Genomic DNA, 23964 nt, shown 5'->3' on the forward strand with positions numbered 1-23964 from the left:
CTGGCTGGACTCTTGCGATAAGCATCTCGCTTCTTCGCTAGATGCTGGATGCTATATGATGCTGTATGCTTCCAATTCGGACGCGAGCGTATACATATTCGCAGCATTATGAAATCTTATCGAAAATTTATGTACGAGTACTTACACATATTACGTATTTTAATAGATAAGACGAGATGTCTTCGGTCGTCTGCGCCTTCTATATAGACGCTTTTTTACCAAAAAAAAATTTCCCTGTAGTTTCGTCGTTTGATTTGCTCGGTTTAGCTGTGAATTTATCGCGCAAAACACCACATATACCAACCAGCCAACCACGTTGTAAATTCATTGACCGCCACACTCGCAATATCTTTTCAAACATCTTGACAAAATATTCAAAAATTTTACACCAACTGTTCCTCAATCTGCAACCATATGCCTCGGGGAACCAACGACGTGAAAAAATACAGCCTACACACACAAGATTTTCAAAATTAGCTAGTCTGGTAGTATAGGGTCATTCCATGTCAAGTCTGTGATCGGGGACGATTCAAATCATATGTCAAGTTACGATTTGGATCAAAAATTCCAAGATTTGATTCGTGATTCGAATCATTTTTTCAAGACATACCTAATTCATTATCCGTGATTCGTATCATTTTTCCAGCTTTGATTTTTACTCACTTAATGTTTGTAATTTTTGCCAAATTTTATTCTACTTTAAAAGATATTTAATCCAAACAAAATTTCGCTAATTTTTAGAAAATTAAGCAATTTTTGTTTGAAACAAGTTTCATTATTTTTTGATAATTTCTATTGATTTTGATGTTTTTTTTTATTTCCCATAGTTCGTTTACCTATTTTATTTTTTATTTTTTCATTTTCAAAATGTTTTATGCAAATTTTGCTAAAATTTCGTCGATTTTGGTGAGTTTGGATGATTTTAAAGCCTTTTTAGTGCTTTTCAATGTATCTCAGAAGTCCAGATCTGATCGAATTAGATTAGAGCAGATTAGACTTTTTGGATCAGATCACATCATGTTAGATTAGATCATACTAAATCATATCCAGACATTCACCGAATCCAATTTTATCTAACCAATAGAAACATGCGATTAGATCTGATCAGATCATATTAAAGCAGATCCACCTGTTCGATCAAATCAGAACAAACCTGTCTAATCAGATTATATCATGCCTCATCAGATCCAAGCATCCCCAGAGGCATGGATGTAATACCATGAGCTCAGATTGAATCAGATCTCATCGGATCCAAATTTCCATCGGATTAGATATGAAATCTGATATGGGGAAACTTGACTGAATTCGACCAAATCAGATTGGAACAGATCCGACCTGTTTTGTCGGATTAGATAGGTATCACTTCATGCCTTAACAAATCTGCAATCTGCGCATGGGCAATTCCTGGATCCAACTTTATCCAACCAAATGTCATCGCAGATCAAAATTTTAATTAGATTAGACATTTTCGAATTTTATCAAACCAGATCATAGGTACCTGTATGATCATCAGATCATGCCTATAATCAGATCAGCGCCTTTTCTGAGCCCAATTTGATCAGACCTGATCTAATCAGATCTCATCGCCTTAAAAATTGATTTGATTAAATATGTTCAGATTTGATCAAAATGGGACCTGTTATCTGGTGAACGATAAGATCAGGTTAGAGAAGGTGCCTCTGTTTTATCAAATCAGATCAGATCAGAGCATTACTTTGCTCCAATTTGATCAGACAAAATCGAATTCTGTAGATCTCATCGCGTCAAAGTTTGATTGGTTCAGATAATTAGGTTCAGATTTGATCACATCTAATTTGAGAAATCAGAGCAGATTAGAGCAGATGAAACCAGTTTGATTATGTAAGATTACACTTATTTGATCAAATTATATTATGCCTGATCGGATCTGGAAAGATTTTATGTGATTACTGATCACTGATCAGGGTAGAGCGGGCAAGTATTGGCTTTGTCAGACCAGATCAGACTGGTTTGATCAGATCCAATCAGATCGAATTAGAGCCGATTAGACCAGTTCGTTCAGATCATAATCATGTTTGATCGGATCCAGGGACCCCCATCAGTTTGATGAATGATGAGTTCTAATGATTTCAACGCTTTTTAGTGTTTTATCATTTTAAATACATTTCAACATGTGGCCTTTCATCAATTTTTGGTAATTTTGAACCGCAGTTCAAATGTTTTTGTTTTGTTTTGTTTTGTTTTTTTTAAGAGGTAGTCATTTAATGATTTTTATTAAAATAGATCTTACCCCCTGAGAATCGGTGAAAAACTACGCATGTGTTGCAGCTGACTGTTTCAAAGTTGTTATTTTTTTCAATTTAAATATACGTAATGAAATTTGTGTAAAATATTAAACATGGATAAAAGCAAGAAATCGGCTGTTGTCTTGAAGATTATCATCCAGAAACACAAATTTAATATTTCTTAGTATAATAAAACAAAATGTCGAATCGAAAAGATTTGGAAATTGCGAGGGCTCGAGTCACATTTCAGAATCATCAATTCGTGAAAGTGAGTCAAATCACTTTTTTTGACCCAACCCGGGTAAATTTGCCCGAAAATTGCGCAATGAGATGTTAAATTTTATTTTTCAAAAAATTGGTTAAACATCATTCAACTTAAACGAAGACCACTTTGTCTCAAGAAGTTACAAATAGCTTTGAATTGTCTCCTTATGTAGGCTATCGTTATAAGTGGCTTGAAAAGGTGAACCATTGAAACATGTTAACAAGACCTGGCCGCGTTTTTCTTAATTATTTTTAAATAAAAGTTGAACAAACGGAAATGGTTAATAATTAGACCAAAGTAGACGAGCCGCAGCTTAATACTTAACACGGCGACCAACTATACACATACTCCATAGTGCAGCACTATACACTGCACCGCCAAGCTGGAGAAAATTTCATATACAAAACCCACAAACCAAAGAGAACAATAGCGTATCATCATTACAGCCGCTTGTTATTGCAATTACGAATTCCGTTTATAAGTAACGCATGTCATAATTATTAATGTTTACATCACGCACTAATCCACTATTTATACTTGGTATACGTTGAATATGCTCACAGAATCGCGTAGTATGTAGTCGTGCATAACCAAACGCCTCGTATAAGTATTTTAATCATCTTATACTTACTCGCAACACCGGAAGCTGTATAAATATCGAACGACTTAAACGAGAAGATAATTCATTAAATATTGTCCACCAATAAGTAATCTTAACAGGAAGAAAAAACTAGTAACCCTTTTAGACCTTAAATAAACATATCATAATACCGATTTCAATTACCGAACGGACAGGTTATGGTAGGTAAAGGTATATACAGAGAAGTATACGAGACTGAAAAATTATACCGTTTTTCGGCGAGCATCCGGTTTAAATTTTCAATTGAATAAAATTACACGCTGAATTTTACATGCTGATGTGTTTTATACACTAAATCACAGGTGTAAAGATACAGCAACAATTACACCTCTATCGTGTAGGTAGGTACCTTTTTACCCAAACATACAAAATAGAGGTTTCAAAGGAACCGAAAAGTTTCACTTTTTACGCCCCTTAGGTAGCCCTTATATACCTTCTAAACCTTTTGCTACGAGCGGTAAGTAAGTAAGTACATAGGATAGTGTAATCTCAGGAAAAAGGATACAGAGTAAATTGACGCAAAACGAAAGCAATTTTAGCTTCCTTTTGACGCTAAAGTCATTTTAGTTTAATAAGGTCGTTCGGGTGGTCGACTGTACTTAAATATTAGGCACGCATTCACGAAAAACAGTTCTCATTCCTGACTGTCGTGTAGTTATGATATTCCTATATCATCGTAGATACGAGCCATGAAGCTACGAGGTTACCTTATTTTTTTTTTTTATGATATACTGTACGTTTACCTACTCGTATTCGACTACCCATGTACTGTATATACCAAACAACTACCTAGTCTGGCTTTTAAATTAAATTCTTCTTCTTGCCAAATGCAATTTGTGCGCCGAGTAAATTATTTATCGACTAAGTGAAATTTATTAGTATTAGCCACGCGATCTGCACTATGAAAGTACATGTATTTTGTATAAGAACGGTACTCTTATATGACTTTTACAAAAGTTGACAATTTCGTGGCGTTTTGTTCGAGAATTTTTCAAGGGTTACCAAAAAATTTTGAGATGGATTTTGATTTTTTTCCCTGTTTGATACCTTACACGATGAAATATGACTGTTTTCGAATCGTTTTTTCAGAAAAATAAAAAAATCGAAGTGAAAAGGAAATCTAATAACTCATTGAAGTTTACCTACCTGAAAAAAAAAGTCAATAACATTCCTCGTAAAATGAACACTTAAGTGCCAGAAGAGCAAAACCAAACTGGAGGCGATGGAATTTCACTTTTTTCTTTCAACTGAACTGATTTTCATGTTATGAAAATTGAATTTTGGCTGAAAAATTCAAGTGTACAAAAACGATCACCTTTTCGAGGGAAAATGGAATACATTGCATATTTGGGAAGTTATTTTTATTCTAAAAAAATATTGGCCAAGAAAAGCCACTGATGCTTCGAAGAAAAAATAATTGATCTACACATTTTCAAATCTATCTCAGCTTTTCCAATGAGAAATTTTCGAGATGTGGTACATTACACGACGGTATACCTATTTTCCAATCTGTAAATGAACCTTTTTTGGCTGCTCGCAAACGATATACTAAAAAGCATATAAAAAAATCACATTGGCGAAATTTCTCTCTCCATTTCGAAATTCGTATCTTGTTCTCTTTTTTTATTCAGACCAAACGGCACAGCAGGTAAGTACTTAGATAGGTTCGGGTGTACTATCGTAATTTATATTTTCATTCGAGGCCGAATTCTGTTCAAATTACCTGGAAAATTGGGCGATATTTAAATATTTTATCGAGTTCGCTATTAGAAAAAGCTGTGGCGCCGAGTAAAAAAGGGTTAAGTTTATGATTCATACTTTGAGAAAAACGCTGATACTGCGTAGAATCTTCTTACGTTTATAAATTATAACGTCTATATTTTCGAATTGAAATACGTGTAAGCCGAAACCAATTACGACGAGAGAGGCTCGATATGGAAAAATATTTTTTCTAAATTAGCCAACGTAAATGTCGTCCAAAGATAAAATATTACGGATACGCGTACTTACGTCGATGAAAACAATAAAGCCTCCCCCAAAAAAAAAAGAGTCGAAGAATTTCCTCAAAACCTTTGCCTGATGAGGAAGGAGGAAGGGATGACGTTGGCGCAGATAAACTATATACATACGAGTTAGCATATTTTGTGCTAACGTGGTACGTTTACCTTTAAACCTACCTACGAGATACGCCACGACTATCGAATTATCGGCGGATGCGACGACTTTTTTTTTTGGATACTTTCTAACCAAATGTTTCATTTTTCAACTCCGAAAGTATTCGTAACTTATAAATATAGGTAGCTATTTATACGAATAAGAGAAATCGCGTGGTGATAAAGATAGCATGGGTAAAGTCTGGTAAAAGGGAGCTTTACGTACCTCTACCTATATAAGGAAGCGAAAGGCTCGTGATAAATGATTAAAGTTGTATTATCGCGTTTTGCGTAAAAGCGAGGTAGGAAATTCCGAATTCTAATGTACGAGAAAATCCCGCATACTCTCGCCGGCGCAGAAAATTAGCAAAATGTTGATTAAAGTATCTAAAAAATACAAAACACGTGCCTTTTCTACGTAGGGTGCTTTAACAATCCTCTATTCTTATGGTATACGCGCAGGGAGTGCGATGAAAGAGGTGCGTAGAGTAATTTGCAACTTGTATCGGGGTAGGGGTTCTTTGTATTAAAATTTCATTCATTGTTCGATAAAATTCTCTGTACGAATGAATTGAAACTTACAATTCGCTATTAATTCCCAAATGGTAATCTCGCACCAAGATGGTACGAGTAGATTAACCGAAGGGATGCAGTTTTCCGATCTCGTGTAAGAATTAAGAAATAAGGGTGGTCTTCATATAACAAGTCTGATTGCGAGCTAGGAGCTAGGTCTTGATTACACAAGCAGCAGTTACTTTACCTCTTGTGCCATTGAATGTATTGTGTATTTGTATGGTACCGAGAGACTGACTCATTGAAGTGTTTGTGAAATGTAAACTACGGGTTGTCATCGACGTCTTTACTAATTCATTTGAAAGCGTTTCACGAATTTCAGATCTATCTATACTTGAAAGCGCATTATTCAATGAATGGCTACCGTAATTAAATCTCATTAATAAAGAAATTGCAGCTGAAGAGAAGCTATACAGCCAGCCACATCATGGTACCCATGTAATTTTAGGGTTACATTGTAAACTTTTAAAGAAAAATGTCAATTTTGGTTATTTCTGGTTTCAAAAACCACTTTTATTTAGCAACTTTTTACGCCAAAAAATCGTTCATGACTATTCTTTGTTACACAATATTACTCTTGGTTAGGTATACTGATCTATACCTACCTCTCGAGTCAAAACAGCGCGTTTTTTGCTTCAAAAAAACTCATTTCAATTTCTGTTTTTTTTTTTAAGTCACTTATTTTGTCAGATTTTCGGAAACTTGAAGGATTTTATCAATTGAGTAGGTACCGATTGGTATACAATTTCACAATATTTTATCAGACTTTCAAGAACTGGAAAAAAAATGCGAAGTAATCTTTGAAACATTTGAGCTTTGGAAAATTCACCAATTTCTGACATTGAACTTCCAATATCTACTTTTAAATGCTGTGTCAAACTTTCAAAAAAGCTTTTTCATGCATTTTATAAGGCTTTAAAAATTAGGAGAAATCTTGGTTCCTAAGGAATGACATTTCATAAACGGTAAATTACTGGTAATTTTCTTTTGTTAATTACTGGTAGTTTTCTTTGGTTAAATACCGGTAATTTTCTTTGGTTAAATACCGGTAATTTTCTTTGGTTAATTACTGGTAATTTTTCATTTTTGGTTAATTACAGATAATTTTTCATTTTTGGTGAATTACTGGTAATTTTTCATTTTTGGTGAATTACTGGTAATTTTTCATTTTTGGTAAAAAATTAATTGCTAATAATTTTCAATTTTTGGTAATTTACTGGTAATTTTTGATTTTTGGTAATTTACTGGTAATTTTTTATTACCGGTAAATTACAGGTAACTTAGGGTAAACTACGGTAATTTTTGGTAAATTACAGTAATTTTCGGTAAATTACGGTAATTTTTGGTAAATTACCGTAATGTTTGGTAAATTACGGTAATTTTTGGTAAATTACGGTAATTTTTGATAAATAATCGGAAATTTTTGGTAAATTATCTTCATTTTTTTATTTTTGGTGTTTGGAAAGGAAAATTACCGGTAATTTTAGGTGAATTACTGCTATTCTTTGTACTTGTATATTACTGGTTTTTTGATAAATGATGGGTAATTTTTGGTAAATTAATGGACATTTTTAATAAATTAGGTACTCGTAATTTTGAATATTATTGCTGGTAATTTTTTGTAAATTACACGTAATTTTGAGTTCTTGAATAACTGACAATTTTTAATAGATTATTGGTGTAACTAACCAAAAATCCAACCAAGTACGTATGTTTGTACTATACCTACTTAGTTTCAACATCCAAGGGAAATGAGCTTTTAACCCCTCTCAACAAGCCATACTCTTTCACGAGTTTATAACTGGCGCCTGAAGATCTAAATAAAATCTTGTGTAAATTAGTACATAGTTTGTTTGAGGAACAGAAACTGAAAATTAAATATTTGTCTAGCATTAGTCTTTTTTTTTTTTTTTTTTTGAACATGATGTGAGGCTCGTTAAGGAAAATTAATCACAACAAAAAGAAAATGGGGAAAGTCGTCCTTAATTATAAAAACCATCTTAGGAAAAAAATCTTATAGCCAAAGAAGGTCCTTATTTGCAAGATGATTCGACAAGGTAGAGAACAGCAGACAAATACTAACGTAAGTATCAAGTGGTTCGCTCTTTGTTCGTTCCTACTTCGTAGCAAGTAGGTACTTCTATGAGAGATGTCTAGAGAGGATCTTCGAATACACTACACCTTATGCTATAGATATAAGCGTGAATCATCGTTAGCCATTTTTATTATTTATATTTTTATAATACCTACCGCGACGACGAGGTACTTAGATGTTAATTTCCCATAGTTTGCTGAAATTGGGGGAAAACAACGATTCCACCAAAAAATCATCATCAACGCAAATTTTCCCTCCTCTCGGTGGGTCGAACTTGCTGTAGTTCCACGTGTTGCAAAACAACAACAACAGCAGCAGACTGTAGTAAATTCACGTTTACCACCCTGCTACTATGTTAATCCTGGTCATAAAACAGCCATTATCGTTACTCGCAATTGGAATTTTTAGCGGAGCAAATTTTCATAATGAAGTTGAACGAGCCCGTGTCAACGGCTCGTTAAATATTGCAATTGGACGTTTCACAAATCCAATCACTCCTATGGCCAATATTGCTGTGTGGTGTTCCTTTGCAGTGTGCTGCTTATATGCTTGCCTGTTTCCTATTACATTCGTATTCGGGCGCGCGACTCAACAACCGTAAAATTTAATCACACTATAACGAACGTTCTCCACTCTTACATTTTTCTCTGCTCCTCTCTTTCGACTGCTAACTTCATCGATAACTATAAATCAAAGATTTACTTTTTTTTCTTTCTACCAGCAATGTCATCGTTAGGCAATCAAAAAACCCTGCGCACGAATATTCGATAGAGTTGGTTTTACGAGCCTCTCTCTGTTATACTCTCTCACTCACTTCACAACGCCATAGCGTATTTCTACCCAGTACCCAGAGCTAATTAAAGGACCCGAAATGAAGAAGATTACACAGCAGATTACCATCCGCGAACGAACCTGTCCCGGTATGCAGTATTCATTTGGATTCATTATGTTTTACATATGTTAAACTGGCGTACAACCAAACGGAGGAAATCGATACAGTCGGTTGGATCAAGGGATACAAAAAAAAAGACCGTATAATCGGCATCAACCATCTTTAAATAATGTTCATAAAAATCCACTTCACCTCTGCTACGATTCCCTCTTGCCCCCTTCAGCCAGTTTTCCAAACTGTACGCATTTCTCTAACCCATAAATGAAGTGGAATTCGTCGAAATTCTGACATAATACGTATCTGGTCGTATTTATCGTGCGGTATACCTCTATTAGAATATTTGTATACGAGAATATGAGTACCTGAAATACCAGCACACAAAGTACCACCATCGTCAATACCTCTCTGTGCCAAAGAATTTTGAAAATTTGAATTTTTCTATAATGCTTTAAACACATCACGAATACCAACTGCATTCGTTATTAATTAGAGCGCGTTGATTTAAACGTAATTCAACGCAATGTTTTATTCGAACGGATTCTCCGAGCTCGAATGTTGCGATGATTCGTATAATGAGAGGCATTTTGTGCCAGAATCGTATTCGTATACCTTCTATCTATCGGTGTTTTCAAACTTTGTATCTTTTGAATCGAACGAAAGAGAGAATTTTTACGCGATACGCGCTGAATTTCAACTTTTCAAAGCATTCTCAAGTAGCAAGCTACGTCGAATGAATCGGCTCGATGGATCGGCGGGCGTGAACAATCAACAGTTATTTATTCGTATTCTGTCGATTATATACGCCAGCAAATTATCATATTTATCGAGCAATTAATTTAATTTATACGAACTCCGGAGTTGCTGTCTTTTTCGTTTTGATCGCCGATATCGAAAATTTTAATGTTGTTTTTTTTAGTTTACCTTTTTTTTTCGCTCCTTTTTCAATAAACCAAACGGATATTTACATTTTTTTCGGCGTTTATTCCATAGCTAGATAAACGATGGCCGCTTAAATTTGTCATAATTAGAGACTTTGAAGTATTCGCTGTCAGAATTAAAATGGAAATTTTGTAAACAGCTTCCCCTCTCTTATCTGTCCTATTCCCATGTACGGAATTTTTCCACTTGAAAATTTCGTTCTGAAGAAATGATCCATATCTTGAGACGAAGAATCCATGTACTATGTAGATATCTACCCTTCTCATGCTCATATCATATGCTATCCTTGATCTCGAATAATAATTAATTACTATTTGGCACTAAAAGAAGCAACAACGATTAAAAAAACAAAGCAGAATAACACAGTGTCAAATTATTCATTAATTTCTGTTTTTTTTCTGAAATCAAAGTCGAATAAATGTTTTTCAAATCAATTTTTTTAGCTCCTTTCATGTCATTATGCTTACCTGCGTCTCTCAGAATTAAAATCAGTGGAAACTAAATTAGCTTAATTCGGTCATTGCTATCTACTTAGCAAAAAAATTCAAAATAAGTAGGATGTTTAAATTCATCGAATTTTTTTGTAAAACAAAGGAAAAAACAACAATCCAAAATCATCCGGCATTCAATTCAAAATTAATCTAAAAATCCCCCCCCCCAATTAAATTTAAATCGCTGCTGACGGACAATTTCACCCCTAACATAGCAGCTAAAATTTAGCAATAATGTAAGCAAATTGTTGAATCAAAGCTAAAAAAAATCCATTCCAATTTTTAAAAAACGATATTAAACCTAATTTTAGCTGTTGAATTTTATTTTTAGATTTTTGAATAATTTTTGAAAATTCAAATCATGAAAACAAAATTAACAAAACTCATGAAAGATATTAAAAATGAGATGAGAAGCTAAAATTTGGTTTATGGCTTATATTTCCCAAATCAATTAATGGTGGGTTTAAGTCTCTTTTAAGCTTTAAGGCATCCTGCCGATTTTTAGATGTTCTATTTCTGAAAAATCCTATTAACCATTTTCCCCATAGACTAAAAATAACCCGATAAACGAGACGGGATGAGGGGTGAAAAGTTCAAAACTGTAGAAAAATACAATGTGGGAAATAAATTATAAGTTTTTGAGGATGCTGATTTGGGGTTTGGGGTCAAATGGTTTTCGAAAATGAATTCTGCGTCCTCAAAAACCCAACTTTTGATACAACAAACATAGCATTTTGGGTCGTCTTTTATGTTTCCTTTTTTTTCTTCAAAATTTTATTTGATTCAGAACGAATATAAATCACCCTTTAGCTACAGTTTTAAAAAAAGTGAAAAAAGGTTCCGTATAAAAAATTCTCTCCATTCAAGAACTCAATGCATCATTGTACTTTTGGAACCCCCAAATTCTTTGGAGTTTTCAGATTTCTTTAGTTTTTTGAGGGTTGAAAAGGTGGATTTCATTCATTTTTGAAGCAAATATAATTTTAAAATGAAAGAAAAAATTTGCAAAAACTCAATCAAAAATGACCTACTTTTTAAAATTTAAAAATAGGAAAAATTGATATGAAAATTTGATGAAAATTACTTACTAACGTGAAGAAAACAGAATAAGGAACAGAGACCAGAATAAAGGAAACTTTCTAGGAAAACAGATGTTCTCAAATTAAATCCGTATCAAAATTCTACAAAATTAAAAAAAGATTGAACTCGAAAAAAAAGCCAAGCCAAACCCTTCGCAACGAAAATCTAAAAACATCGACGTATTAATTAACCACGCCGAATATACGTTCGAAATGCTGTTAAAATTCTTCAGCATCCAAGTTCCATCGACCCCGAAAAACATTAAGAAAGAACACACAACCTAATCTAAGAAACAGATAGGAAGAAACAGAGGCAAAAAAAATGCGAGAACTTTGTTGAAAATTCTCTCTCGTAAACTCAATTAACCGTACGAATTTAAATTCAGGCTTAAATATTTGAAGGCATGATACGAAGCAGAATGAACGAATAAGAGAAGCAGAAGCAGAAAGGAAGAAGGAAAACTGTAGCTGGGTACTCGTAGTATCTGTATAGTAGGTATAGTAAACTATATAGTGAAAAACAGCGTACGAAAGTATTTCAAGAATTCTATTAAGAAAAGGGGCAATTTCGTGTTTTTGGTAAAACGAAAGAAAACTGTAGAAGGAAAAAAAACAACAATATCGCGACGTAATGCATAAAAAATTCAAAGTCGTTCGACTGACTTCGCCACATCCAGTAGGTATAGAGAGAGCGAATTCGATCAACGACAACCTGTAGCCTTTTTTCTTAACCCAACAACAGCGTCGTCGTCGTCGTCGGAACAAATTATATTTTCAATTTACAGTCCAATGTCATATCCTGGTACTCAGACGCACGTTTAAAATTACAAAATAATAAAGACCGATATTGCTGACGACGCTGGTACGTAAGTATAATAATAACTCTACTGTTAAGAACAGAATGAACAATTAGAATAAGGAATTACATTATAATATCATTTCTGTCTAGAACACGGAAAATGATCATTAGTAAGAAGATTAAAGCACCTAGAAGGAAAATACTCGTATACATAAGAGATGTTGAGACTGGGACTTGGGTATCGGTGTATTTCGTTCAAGTAGGAGGCACCTACAACGAAGGTGACATAGCAGAAAAGCTATTTTACACGGATAACTTCTCTCTTAGTACCTATTTTATTTTTCCACGTTAATTTTTTTCCTTTTTTTTTTTATTTTACTCTTTAAACTATGTTATCTCCGCTTAATGGCGTATTACAGAGCGGTGTCCGTATAATTACTACTATTAGCTGGAGAAACACACAAAACGTTAACAAGATCTCGACATCTCTGCAGCCAAGATCCCTGATACGTTTACCTACCTACTTTTTGGTGTGTGTGTATTTGTGTAACGGAAGAAGGAAAAATAGTCGCACAAAAACCAACCATGAAGGAAACAAACACCCATAAAGATATTTGTTACGATAAACGATAAGACAACATCTTCACGAAATACCGACTAATGACAGCCGTGGTTAGGACGGATGTTAATGATGGCATTTTGATGAAACGGATCTTCGTATTTACCTAATATGACGCTTTTGCTCCCCTGCCCCTACCATGGTGCTGTTCGCAATTGATAAGTATTTTTTCCTGTGGTTTGTTTTTTCGACACTGTAGCTAGAACAATGCAGCCATTGACGAGGCTCGTTAAGATTTCCATCTTCGATAACGTGTAAGTATAGCAAAGTACTCGTAAATCAAATTTTATGGAAAAGGCAGCCTAACTTTAACACCCTGCTATATAGTCAACGAGCCAAGTACCTAGACCTAGACGTATCGAGTACTACGTACTCACGACAATTCATTTATATGAAATGAACGTTCTACGTACACACATTTTTAGTACGTATTCGACAAAACATGATTACACCAGCATAAAGGTCTCTATTGAGTCTAGAATGGAGAACCCTCGTCATTGTAGACATAAATTGAATTTAGAGTTGAACCAGAGAGAGAGAGAGCCTCGCACACTCGAATGTCAATGCCACAGTAGAAGAAAAGGAAAACTACCTTATTCCTCTATACCGGATCACACAAAGTGGATAATTTCAACGATACCAATGATTCATAATCCAATACGACGAACAAACGTACGTACAGCGTAATTATTTTCATCAAATATATCGCGCACGTAACGAATACAAGTGGACAATAGCGTCATTGTCCATAGAAACTATTACGCGTGATATCATAGACGAAGAAGAAACCGAATTAGAGAAAGAAAAACTACAACAATAAAAAAAAATATTAAATCATAACTGAAAAAAAAACCTCGCATCGAACAAGTTGTTCATAAAAGTAACCCATACCTCAAAGCCTGAGTAAGTATTCATACCTATATAGCTACTGTGTAAAATGTAATCACATTAACTCATTACCAAATTATTTTTTGAAAAAATCTTATTTCAATGTCATCGAGTAACAATTACCAAGTCACCATCGGTCAACCATACGACATTGGTATCCTGGACTATGACACCAGTTTCCGTCTCTGTCGGTCGCGGCGCCTAAAATGCTGGTAAATTTATCAAACACCCTGTGCATAGGTCTTACAGCTATAGTACAGAGAGGTATAGGTACCGGGTATGATGTAAAAACAAGCGAGACCTCGGCTTCCCGATATTATTAGCCGATGATAAAAGATGAAAATACCACGATGGAAATGTCTTGTTAAGTCGTCAATAAATTCCCTCGCGTGGGAATAGGCAGGGGCCAAGTTACTAATATACCCCAGGCAACCAGCTCCGGCGTGACAAATAGCGGAACCAATCGCGCAACACAAAACCGAAAGAAACAAAATAGAAAAAAAATAACAATACTAGGGCACCAAGACGAGACAAGAAAAAAAAAAACATTTCACACAAAGTCATTCTAACGAGATAGGAAAAAATTCTGGAAACTAGATGGACTCGATTGAGGAAAAAACATAGGTTACATTACACCTAGGTGTTATTGGATACTGGATAGTAAAATGATTGGCTTTGGTGAGTTTTGCGAATTATGATACTTAGTTGATTCGACGTACGCGAGTTCGATTTTTGGAGAAAATTTACTGCAAAAGTCACATGACTTCAAGTTGCTATCGACAACACGTACAGAAAAAATATAATTCAACTTTCTCCTCTTCTCCTTTTGTATGTAGAAAAGACATCTCAGAAAATTTCTAATCTTTTTCGAAAATCACCTTTTCCGGCATTTTTTTTTTAGAGAGAACTCATGTACATTTTTCCAATTTTTTAAAACCGTTTTCAAGAGATGCTGATGCGAGGACAGAGAAGAAAGCGGGAAGTGAATATATTTCACTAAGTACTAGATCAGATCCTTTTAAAGACTTTAAATACGGATATGCTTTTTGAAAATATCTTGAAAAATAAGCACACGTCTGAACATTTGCTTTTAAAAAATCGTAAATCGGGTATATGTACATTACCTTTCAAAAATGAAAAATTTAATTTTTTTATATGTTCTTCAAATACTTGCTTTTACAAATGAGTGATCAGAAACATTTTGTTTTCAAAGTAAATGGAAGAGGGGATGGATTTTAAGAATTTCCCTACAGCGAATACAAAATTTTTGATTTTTTGAATCTTTATTTCCTTTTAAATATGCTGACCAAAAAAACGCACTCAAGGACGTCCACCTGAAAATCGCCTTAAATGTGAATAAACTCGTTTAACAGGCAGAGTTGCATAAAAAACGGTTTTTTTTTGAAAAAAAAAACAAAAAAAAACGTTTTTTTTTTTATTTAAACAGTTTTTGTTTTAAACAAATGTTAAAAACAGTTCCATCGATTCGTTGTTTAAAACATGTTTAAAACACGTTTTAAACAAAATTTTGAATAAATAAGCAAAATGAGTAGGTAGTCAAAACTCAAATATCAAAAGTCTTACTTTTGTTGTTTAAATTTTATTCATCATGTAGTATTCTTTCTGCCAACGATTGAAATTTCTGTTCATCATTTTTATATTGGTTATCAAATGATTTTTAAATGTGACTGTGATTGTAAAAAATTGAGAATTTCATGAGAAAAATATAAAAAAAATTTTTTTTTTTCATTTCAAAAAAAACAGTGTTTAAAACGTTTTAAACACTTTCCTTGTTTTAAACACTTCAATTTTTTGGGCTGTTTAAAACACTAACATGTCTGTTTTTTTTTATGCAACCCTGTTAACAGGTCAAGAATAACATGCAACTCCATTTTTTGCCACCCACATTAATTTTTACGCCTTATGAAGAAATTTTATAATTTTGGAGAAATCAAAAATCGCCCAGGAAGCTTAAAAATTTTAGAAAATGGTGAAATTCGGTTGAAGGAAGTTGATATTAGTTTCAGAATTAATTTCAATCATTTTTACTGACGACGAATAACAAATTCAAACAAAAAAAAACACTTTGGAAAATTGAATCGCTGAGAGTGGTTGACTTAAAATTCTTAAAAATTCGCCAAAAATCTAAAAATGAATTTGAACATCTGAAGTTGTGGTGGTTTCAGTGGCGTAGCCAGGATTTTCTAAAGAGGGGGGCAAAACTACATTTTTAGGCACAAAAATCGAAATAAGGGGTAATTTTCTGGAAACCTATCGTAATGTGTGGTGATTTCATGAAAATGAAGGCAAAATTACTGCTCGACCGAAGCGATAGCGAAAATTTTTAGAAAAAATGGGTCAGAATAACAAAAAAAAAAAAACGTCAATTTTTGCATGTTTTCTTTCAAATTTTCTCTCGCAAGGGGGGGGTAATGACCCCCTTCGCCCCCCCCGGCTACGCCACTGGGTGGTTTGGGTGTTCAAACCATGCGTTTCCTAAAATCGCCATCGGAGATGATGGAGACTTTCGCAGGTTCTCTTGTCATATTGTTATTTAATGAAGATAGAAAGGGGATTTCTGAAAACTGGAACTCAAAGCTTGAAATTCATTTCCCCAAATGCTAAAAAAACTAAAATACTTCTGCATGAGCCAAGTTCAATTCTGCCTTAATCATGACAAACTTTCGGATCTATCAGAGAAATTTTGGAAAATGATTCAATTAGGCAGGCCTGACTTATACAAAAAAAATAGCAATATCAAAAATTCGATTCAGTTTTAATATTTTCAAGCTTATTAAACTGTAAAAATTACTTTTTTGATTGAATCTTTTCGATTATTCCGATTAAAAAGTGCAATTATTTCAATACTTCCTGCCAAAATGAGTTCAATTTTGATCTTTCATAAATGTCATTTCAATTAAAATGAAGAGTGATATTCCAAAACTCGCTTTGTCCATTTTCACAACTTTTCAGGAGAGAGGAAAAACAGTTTCCCTTTAAACGGGTAAATTGGCTTTTTAGGCGAGTTTAGCACTTTATTTGGGTGGATTTATGATGTAGGAGTGTGGGTATACATTTCATCCACTAAATACTGCTGAAAAAAATTTCAATAAAAATGGACAAAGCGCGTTTTGGAATATCACTCTTCAAATACTAAATTTTTTCATTTTCAAAAAGTCAAAAAAAAAATCAAAAAAATGTTGGAACATGCTACTCTCATAAATTCATTCATTTAAAAAATATTTCAATTTTTTTAAAATAATTTTTTATTTTTTGACGAATATTTTCTCATTTATTTTCATTTTTTACTCAATTTGTTGAAATGTTCATTCTCTAATTGATTTTTTTTTTCTGAATGAATCCCAGCTCAAAAGCACATCCATTCTCATTCAGGAAGGAGGTGGTGAGAAAGAGAGGAGAACATCTAATACACACAACATACAGCAACTTGCCTGGCTGAGTAATTTTTCAATTTCCTTCTCGTCACATTAAAGCCGAGCCAATCGCAGTAAATACCTTTCAAATGACGACACACCGCATAAACATACGTGGGCGAATGTACAAAAATACGCGAAAAAAACCACACACAACACGCAGAAGAGCAAAAAGGCGAAATTAAATACCCCTCTGCGACGTACTGTATACGTCACAGAGTTCAACTAGAATAAATTAGACTTGTCATTAATTAACCTAAGGCGGCGCACCCTGGTGTTTTTTTCTCTCTTTACAAAGTCTCCGTAGCAGTGCAATTGTTAAATACATGTTGGTGTTCGGTTAATCACGATAATTCTCGGTAATTAGTACGCCCTACGCCGGCTTCGGAGTTCCGAATTAAACGCTAATCGTACTCTAAACGCTTTCAATGTTGTCATTAATAAAAGCTCTATGACAACTGCATCGTTAGTAACGGATAAAATTTGACGGAGGTATATATACGTATGTACAAGGTACCGCACGGACACTCCGTCCGGCAACTCGTTTATACCGCGAAAACGTTAAAATAATTCACTTTACACTTTTACCTTTGCGACCGACCGACCGGCCGCGACCATTCGAATGACACAAAAAGCAATTTGCTAGCCACAAATCCACGTTTACAAATTTTTTTTGTAGTTCGCCACAAAACAACATAAACATGGCATTTTTATAATCAGCGTACACAAAATTAACAATGTTTCCGAATATAGTACAAAAAATAATAGATAAAAAAAACTAAACCTATAGAAAACGGTCCTGCATAAATTTAAAACGTTTATAAAAAGGCTAACAAATAAGGAAGAGGAAATAGAAAGACGTAAACAAAAAAAAACTGACCTATTCTTTGATAACGCGTAGAACAATTGTAACGCACAAAACACACCCGCGTTAAAAAAAATCTTATGCAATACAATCACTCCGGAGAAAAGGAGAAAAAAGGAACACCTTAATTTACGACCTTTTTTTTCTTTTTTAATACATTACGATGAAATTTTCGTTGTTCTTTCACCGTATGACACATTAGAACCTATGAAAAAAATATATCCGACCTTCTAAAACTCGCTTCTTTCGTGAGAAACATCGTTCGATAAAAAGTATACGAGTATAGATTCGATATAGGGGTTTTTTCCGCTCTCTTTTCGAACTGCCTATGCTGGTGAAAAGTTGTCGGTAATTTTTCGCTGCTTTCTTTCGTATAGTATTTTTTTCGTACCTCGTTTTGTTCAATATTTTCTGGACTTTGCAACGAATAAACTCGAAAAAGAAATTCTAAGAAAGAAAATTTCTTTTTAAACCTCAACACAAAGCTGTTTTCCAGTATGTGACGACTCAATCAAATAACGTTTATCACTGTTGAATTTTCTCATTCCGCTTAAGCCGACCAACATACCTTATAAAACATTTTTTTTTTCATATATCCAACTTCTCTCGTCGCACATCCTAAATATATCTAGCCTCTTGTAAAAATATAATGAAAAACCACCACACACACATGTAATCATTTTACCTCAAATTTGGCGAACGTTTTATCCTAAATAAAACTATATTTCGTCGACGTAACGTAGGTAGGTAAAGGTATAGTAAATTCCATGCAATACACTTACCCAAAGTAATAAAACTGGTGCTTGAAACATATCACGAATCTCTGCAAGAAAAAGCCAAAAAACAAAAACAAATATTAGTGAATGGTTCATTTTATACATTGAATGCTGAAAAACGGTTTTGGTTTAACGTTAAAATGTAGGTATACTATACCAACAGCCACGAAATACGCGAAAACTGTTATTGTGTAACAAAGCATGTCATAATTTTCGCAGAAAACAAAATCCCTTCATACTTTAAGAACTTATCTGCAGGCTGTGTTTTCAGCCTCGTACCTCTCCAACCCGCCAACTCCGACCTTTCGGCGTTCGTTACCTCTTCGTCTTATTCGGTGAAAAGAAAACACACATACGAATTTATTATTTCAACTCTATACGTATCGTCTTTTTAGCAAATTTATTCGTATTAGCGTTGGCAGGATTTTGTTAACATGTCGACTTTTCTCGTAATTGTATCTCAGTGGGTTCAAACTTTTCGCCTGGCGTATTTGTTCTACGAGATACGTAGGTAGGTATCTCTACAAATACCTCTACGTGGCATCTTTACCTATATACAACATCAACAGAGGCGAGGAAAATTCCACTTTTTGGTGAACTTTGCACGAGTATAAACTGCTGAAAAGATAACACGACATTTTCTGTTTCACGAATATTTTCATCGAGGAAATATTCTTTAGAATATGGGTCTACTGACGTGCTGAAAACTGGAAACAAGAAGTATTAAATTTAAATCTGTTCCTGGTCCGGTTGGAGGCAAAAAATGGACTATGTTTTAGAATTTGCATGAAAAAAGTTTTTTTTTTCTTAGGATTTGAGGTGAAAACCATTCAATGTCTTTCTTTAATTCCAATAAAAAATTTTGAATTTATAAGAATTCATATTTGTCAATTTATGTTCCTAAATTGCTGTTTTTTTTTCAATTTGAAGTAGATAAGTATTATAGAAAAATATTATAGAAAATTGAAAAAAAAAACACTTTCAAAAACAAATTCTTCACCGATTCCCAAAATAAAATAAGTTACCTAAAAACAGTTGGAAATTACCTGCTTTTAAAAAATCTCAAGCGTTCAACTGAATTTTTCCTGGTTTCGAACTTGAATTTTGACGTTAACCTTGAAATTTTAGCCAGAAAACAATATTTTTGAAACGTTTCCAAGAAGTTTTTTCAAAAATGTCAACTTATTTTGAGCCAGAGGGGGAGGGGGTAAACGGATCAGAATTTATTCCAATTGATGTTTATTCCTATTTTTAGAGCAAAATCAGGACTTTTCGCAAATGTAACACATTTTGGAAATGCAATTATAAAAAAAGAGCAGGATTTTCGGATAAATTAATTTTGGAAAAAAATGAAACGTTGATGAAAACTTGACACCAAAAACTGATTTTTTTTTTATGATTTTGACATAGGTGCCTTGATAGAAGTAGGACAGAATCTGGATTTCTTGGAATTTTGACCAAAAAAACCGATTTTTTGCAATTTGGCTTAGAAGCAAGACTGTTTTTGCAATTTCAAAAAATTGAAATTAAATCGTTCTTTGTTTGAAATTTTTACAAAAAATCAACATTTATTGAAAATTTGACACAAAAGCGAATTTTTTCACAATTTTAACTAAAAGCAAGACTTTTGCAATTTTTACAAAAAAAAACTGGGAATAAAAAAATTTTAATGGCTAAATATTTGGTAAGTAGATAGATACCCATTATTTTTGGGACTATACCAATCAAAAAAATCTATTGTGGCGTGAGGGGAGAGGGAATTCGTCAATTTTTCTATCCAAAGCAAGGCATTATCCCACTTGTATAGTCACTCGACCTTATACTCGTAATGATTGTTGCAACGACCAACGTTTCAATTAGATTTTTATCTACTTAAGTAACCGAAAAAAATGTCAACTCAAAATGCAGGATTTTCACACAACTAAATTCAAAATTTTTCGCCATTGCAGGGCCCTTTCACCCTCTCCATCCCACATCTCCTCCTTTTTTTTTTTTTTTTTTTTTTTTGGATTTCAGATCATTTGTTTCTCAAGTTTGAAATTTATTTGACATTTGAGTACCTTAGAGTCAAACCCAGAATTCTCCAAATTTTTCAAAAATGAGGTTATGATCGTTTTGGGTACAGTTAGTAGGTACGCATCGATTGCCATTCTCCGTTTTTACCTATCTGACACAATGACGCAGTCAGCGAGGTCCAAAGTACTGAGTCCAAGTCCAAATCCGAAAAATGTCAAAAATTTTCAAAAATGAGATTATGGTCGTTTTGGGTACAGTTAGTAGGTACGCATAAATTGCCATTCTACATTTTACCCCATCCGATATCATGATGGTTAGGGGGTCCAAAGTACCAGGTTTGAGTCAAACTTTGAAAAAAATACTTCAAAAAAGATAATTTTTTTCATTCCAGTCGACTGTAAACAACCTTGAGATACTTTCAACAGACTTGAATGTAGAATTACCCCTCATTTTATCATGTATTTTTGACATTTTTAAAATTTTTTTACAGACTTGGAGTCAAAACCAGAATTCTCCAAAATGGTATCGTGAATTACTGCTATGAAAAGACTTGAAAAAAAATTTTTTTTTTGTCAATTCGATTGTTACCCGAGGCACTATTTTATAGGCGAGATTAGAAAACTGCAACTACTGATACCAACCTTCTATCAGTTTTTTGCGTTTTTCTCAAAATGACGAAAAGTGGAGAATTCTGGGTTTGACTCTAAAGTACTCTCGAAAAAATTATGGCTATAAAATTATTTAGAAAACCATTCATTTCCAACCATATGATCCGTTTCGAATTGATTTTCTTCCCAATGCGGACGATTTATTCGTTATCGAACTAAAAACACAAGCCAATAAATTCGTACTAAGGTTTTATGTCCTCGTCCTCGTGTAATTCACTAAACCTATACAAATCTGGCAAATCGTACAGGTAAGTAGGCTAGATATTTGAATAATCACTAAAGTGTTCATAATACAAAACGTTGCGTTAAATATCCGTCGAAGAATTTCGATACAATAAACTATAAGAACGTATTAACCGGCCAAACGAGCCTAATATTTATGATATTAAAGTTCAATCGAACATCTAGTTAGCACAAGGCTAGACTAATGGCTGCAAAACGATACATTGAGAATATCGCTGAAGCGTTAAAAACTGTCACTTCCAATAATACAGGTTCGTATTAAACTGAATATCTCACTTTATGTTGAACGCGAACAAGAAGAAGTTACATATGTGAACCCAATAAACTGGTTTACTCGTATATACCTACAGATAGGTATTAAAAAAAAAAAGTTGAAAAAAATTAACGATAGAAGAAAAGGAAGTCTTATAACACAAGCTACTAAATATACACACAAATCTATAAACGAAACGCGTTAAATGCAATTTTAATGCTGTTGTAATTACACCGCGCTGGTCAAGTTCATAAGAGTTTTTATTTGAGCAGAATAAATCATCGTATGATTTATTGGGTGTAAATTAAGGTATATTCATAATTTAAAATTTATATCGGTAATTTTTTCTTCACGTGGATATTTTTTGGGGAAATTATTAAACGGAGTGTTTTGTATAAAATGGATTTGCTGCCGTTTAATCCGCCGCGTCTCTCGCGGAATAAACTCGTTTTTTTTTTCAAGTCGACTTTTCCAAGTTTTTGTTAATCGGATTAAAATGTTACGAACGGCGATAATTTTTACAGCATGGAAGAAGAAACGCGTATGTATGAAAGAGGTGTAATTATTGCTGCCGGCTGTATAAGCTTTGCCTTTTTTCAAAGATCTTTATAGCTTTCACAAGGGTCTACGATCTTTGAATGTACAAAAGTATGGTACGTAAACGCGTATGAGTTGAACTTGTACTCATGTGTTGACTGTTGGTGTTGTAGTAAACTCGATTATGTAACTTTTAACTGAACGGAAATACAACACAATGGAATATATAGAACGTATTCGTACAAAGTTTTCAATCTCATTCATGCGTACTCAACTCGTTGATTGGTTACATGAGCGTTTCATAATCAATAAACCAAGAATATAATGGCAAATTCATGTTTTACCAATGTTCATCTACATCATTTCTAATCATTTAAACTGGAGATAACTGACTTTGATTTTAACGAAATTTGGATTTTTGGAAAGAGCACGTTACAAAACTCCAGTATTGAAAATTTTAGCAGACCAAATTCATATTTTTTCGATTTATGGCGAGATTTTAAAAATTCAATAAATTACTTACATATTTAGGGTAACTTATATATCTACCATCGCAAACTTAAATTATTCAACTTTCTTCTATACCAGTTTTTTGACCAATTTTTTAGTTTCGTAACCCCCCCCCCCCCCCCCCCGAATGATGTGAAAGTCGCTCAAATAAACAGGCAAATCATTTTTCATTTTATTCAATTTTTTTTTATGATTATTTTTTATTTAATGAGCCATATACAGCAATTTATCGGCTAGAGACTCGTATTTACGAGTGAAAAGCTTAACTAGATCAAATGGATCGTGCCCATGGTGGTGTACTTTTGTCAGTCAAAAATTCCATAAATCACTTATTCAATTTTTGTTAGAAGCTTAAAAGTGCATCATTCATTATTTCCAGGAAGTTTTTGAATTTTGGGAAAATGTCTCCACTTTCAATGATTTTTGTGCTGATTTCTCAACTGTTATTAATGTATTGATTCTCAGCAAGCAGACGCCCAGAAATTGATATTACGAAATCCACAAAAACATGCTTGAAAAAAATTCTCACAAAGGAACCACTTGAGGTGCACGCCTCCGATTTGAACAGGACTACGATTTTAGAAGAATACTTAAATAGTCTGAAATCTTCATGACCAAAATTTCAGGTACCCGAATTGATTTTTCGATTTTTGGCGAATTTTTAAACATCCAAAAATAGTAATTTTCGACGATTCGTGCCTTTGTAAAAACCAATGCATTTCTTTAATAAAAATTTATTTTGAAACCAATATTATGAACTCTTCCGAATCAAATTCCTACATTTCTGGTCAATTTTGAGCTTCCAGCGCGTGTTTCTTCAAAATAACTGAAAGCCGAAATTCATTTGATCAGCTCAAATGTGAAAAACTCATTGAACCGGTCGGGAATACTAAGTCAAAACTCAATTTGAAGAGGCCCAAATCAATTTCCTCGCCTTCTGGAGAAATTTCATAAAAGTCTGGAAA

At 33.7% G+C, this 23964-nt stretch overlaps 1 protein-coding gene across 1 annotated transcript in view; it reads right to left on the bottom strand.

Moving 5' to 3' along the window:
* Positions 1–23964, bottom strand: part of LOC135841944 (toll-like receptor 7) — a 147762-nt gene that overhangs the window by 34784 nt on the left and 89014 nt on the right. The window contains exon 2 of the transcript XR_010558029.1: positions 18779–18819. The gene's annotated coding sequence lies outside the window, so the exon portion shown is untranslated. The remainder of the gene's footprint in view (positions 1–18778; positions 18820–23964) is intronic.

Source organism: Planococcus citri, chromosome 3, assembly GCF_950023065.1.
Source record: "Planococcus citri chromosome 3, ihPlaCitr1.1, whole genome shotgun sequence".
In the NCBI taxonomy this organism is placed as follows: Eukaryota; Metazoa; Arthropoda; class Insecta; order Hemiptera; family Pseudococcidae; genus Planococcus; species Planococcus citri.